General features: G+C 46.7%; 1 protein-coding gene across 2 annotated transcripts in view; it reads right to left on the bottom strand.

The window, feature by feature from the left end:
* Fam135b (family with sequence similarity 135 member B) overlaps positions 1 to 3,225 on the bottom strand; it is a 267,506-nt gene extending 264,281 nt beyond the window's left edge. The window contains exon 1 of one of the 2 annotated variants that reach the window (XM_021216986.2): positions 3,056 to 3,225. The gene's annotated coding sequence lies outside the window, so the exon portion shown is untranslated. The remainder of the gene's footprint in view (positions 1 to 3,055) is intronic. The other variant, XM_029531127.1, reaches the window with a different exon arrangement.
* Between the last annotated feature and the right edge of the window lie 282 nt (positions 3,226 to 3,507).

Consider the following 3,507-nt stretch of genomic DNA (forward strand, 5'->3'; position numbering starts at 1 on the left):
TGTTTGTTTGTTTGTTTGTTTGTTTTTTGTTTTCACTTTACATCTTCTGAGGTTACTTTCTAGGAACACAACCATCAGTACATACCTTACAGAGAAGGCAAGGATATACTGAAGGTCACGGTAAGCTAACAAGAAGAAGAGACAGGGCCTTGGAGTGCATCTCATATGATATTGTGCAAGTAAGCCCAGGGATGTTGCTATTTTCTAGAAGAGAAATTGAGAGAGAGAGAGAGAGAGAGAGAGAGAGAGAGAGAGAGAGAGAGAGAGAGAGAATGTGCTTTTGCTGGGTACTCTATAAATCATGAGGGTTTATTTATTCCCTTTTTTCTTTTTTTCTTTTTGCATAGCTACTACTTTACTCCAAGTATTCAGCATCCACTGTGAGACTGGCTCCAGCAAGATATGCTACAAATGAGGAAACTGAGGCAAACGAGAGTTTACCACCCTAGTCTTCAGTCATGGAACCTGGGTTCAGTTACAGGCTCCCTGAAGCCAGGTTATATAGTTTCCCATTATCTGAAAGCTGAGTAAAAAGAGGGATATGGAGGAGAAAGGCATTCCAAGTCTGAAATATTCAGCAAATATTATATGAAAGCCATGTAGGATCAGACGCCAACAATTCTAAAGTGTCCCTTGTAAAGAAATGAACATTTTTGAGACTAGGTTTGTGCTTGCTGCACTGATACAGAAAGGCGCTAGGGACCGGCTTTGTGATGCCTCTTTCAGGACAGGTGGCCAAATTGATGGCCCATTCTCTCAGCACCATTCATTCACCAGAGGTTGTGGGGTCAGAAGAGAGGCAGGGTAAGAGGGGCCCCTGCCCTCGTGGAGCATAGAGTCTACAGAGAGAAGAGATCTGTGTAACAAGCAATGACACAGCACAGTCTGTCAGTCACATCAGGTCCAGAGTATCAAGGAAGCACAAGAGTGGATCAGAGAAGGCTCCAGCTATGATGGAACCCTTGAACTGGGCCACACACACACAAAAAAAGAAGAAGAAGAAGAAAGTGAGAAGCTGTTAGTTTCTGCAGAGACACCAGCATGGGTGAAAGCAGAATCTCAAAAGAGCAGAGCACAGGCCTGGCTCATCTCAGAGATTGCAGTTCCCTCAGCAGGGAGATCAAGCTGTACGTATCTGGCCAGGTTCAGCTAATAAATCTGGCATTAGAGAGCAGAGTGGGATTGAGGCGGTCGCAGTTTTGAAAAGACTCCACAGTGTATGCAGCACTTACAGGCGCCCCCACTTTGTGCACATACCTCTTTACACTATCAGGTGTTTGGTCCCACTCTGTGTTACACAGAACAAGCACTGTTTTCAAGAGAGAGAGAGGAGCGCCGTCTTCCATGGCAAAGCTAGCTCTTGACCTTCAGCAGCTACAAACAAGGAGGACACGCAGTGTTTCCCCCAATAAAGCCCTCTTTATACTGCCCAGTTATCTCTGGAACAAGACAATATCCCAGTCACAACTCACTGACTAAGAGTTCCACTCTTTTCATAAGTGATACCTGTGAAATGCCTTGTTAGCCTGAGTTTTTTTTCTTTCTTTAGAAAATGATGACTTTCTTAAAACTGCATTAGTCATACATAAGGCTTTAAAGTCCCGCCCCATTTGCATCCTCTGCCATTAAATTTTATTGTTATGAGAACGTAGCAAACTCTAAGGGTTGCTAGAATCACATTCTATAGATGAAAAAAACATCCCACAAGACAGGAGCGATTTCAAGGTCATACAACAGGTATGATGAAACCAGAGTTCAGACCTGTTTGTTTCTGACTCCAGAATCTTGCCCTCTTTCCTCTACACTACAGTGTAGCATTTCACTATAATATATTGTCCTCGTTGTGGTATAAATCCCCCAGATGAAATGCTGGCTAGATCACATCCTCTTGGGTAACATAACTACATCATAAATTAAAAGCCCAATTAAAGAACATACCCTTTTAACTGGGACTTACCACAGTCCCCCAGGGCTAAGATATAAAAGGAGAATCCTTTCACAGACAGTGGCTATCCATCCTGGAAATTCTTCAGAAATCTGCTAAAGTCTATGAAAAGCTTTTGAATCAAATTACTCAGCTAACGCACCTCCCTCTCCTTGGGTCTTCTGGTGTTCTTCTCCCAGCAGAACTGGATTAAATCATGTGCCAATCTCCAGCCCAAAGATGCAGATAACAGTCCATCATACATCAGGTGCACCCAGGGTTTAAAACAAACTTAACATTAAGAGCACTGGAGCCCAGTGGAAAACATTGCCCTCCTAGATTATGTGAGGGATTGAAGTGGAGTTCTCTTCCCCATCTGTCTGAAAGTAGGATAGTTAGTTCATCAGTACCCAAGGGCCAGACAGACGATGTCTCTAACACCGTCCAGTGTTTGCTTTGCTGGCATCAGGGAGGGAGGAAAAAGTAGGTGAAGAGAAGGGGGGTGGTGTTCTTATCTCCATTCGGGTTAAAATTTTATTTCTGCTAACATCCGATCCCCCAATGACCAAAACACTTTATCTGTAGAACAGTAAACTCTAGGCATACCCCAAAGCTTAAGAGTTACTACTACCTTGTCTAAACATTCCCTGCAGTGGTTGTGTTTAAAGATTGCTGCACATACAAAGAGCTACTGTGTGTTATAGCCCCTCTCCATGCCACAGCTGAACTACAGTGCTCTCCACCCTCCAAAGAGATGGTCTCTGAGTCAGCTTGCCCCACATAGAACAGAGACCATAGCCCCTCCACCTCCAAAAGGTCTTCTTTTGAGCCTGCCCTGGGTTCAGTGGCTCAGAGGACCTGAACAGGTTTAAACAAGCCCCTTAGGACCACCACATTCACACAGTCACATTTAATGGTCCTTCATGTCTCTAAGCTTTGCCCAGAAGTGGGGCAAGATCAGAGGACAGAGATATCTGGGGGGTAAAATAGAGAAAGATATTTTTAAAAAAAATCGCGGAAGAATCCCTACTTAGTAATAGAAAGCCATCCAACTAGCAACCACTCTTCCAGAAACGTCACTGCCACAGAAAGAGTTTTACAGCTGGTGACCCCCACAGCGTTCTCACCTACCTGTCTCCCACTGCAGGGCTCTCTCTCACCTCCTAGGGCCCTGTTCCAGCTCTGGTCCCGCTCTCTTTTGCTCTCCTTCTCCAGCAGCCAACACCGGCAGCGACTGTAGGCGGACCAAGGAGTCAGCGGCGGCACCTGCGAGCTCTGTCTCAGGTCTCTACCAAGAGGCTGCCTGGAGGAGGAGAAAGCGGATGCTGCCCTCACCGCCGCCGCCGCCGCCGCCGCCGCCACTGCCGCCGTGGTGCTGATGCGGTTGCTATGGTTATGGAACTCCGCAGCTGCCCCCTCTTGGTGCAACAGCTGCCCGGCCACCGCGGCCTCCTGGCAGCCCGAGCTTAGGTGCCCGAGGCAAGGTTGTGAATGTGGTTAAGGGAATTCTTCCCCCGCCTAGGAGAAGACTGAGAGCCTGCCTGTACTTGAGCCGTAGCTGGGTCTCTCCTCCAGCGCCCTTG

This window comes from Mus pahari, chromosome 17, assembly GCF_900095145.1.
Source record: "Mus pahari chromosome 17, PAHARI_EIJ_v1.1, whole genome shotgun sequence".
NCBI classification, from domain to species: domain Eukaryota; kingdom Metazoa; phylum Chordata; class Mammalia; order Rodentia; family Muridae; genus Mus; species Mus pahari.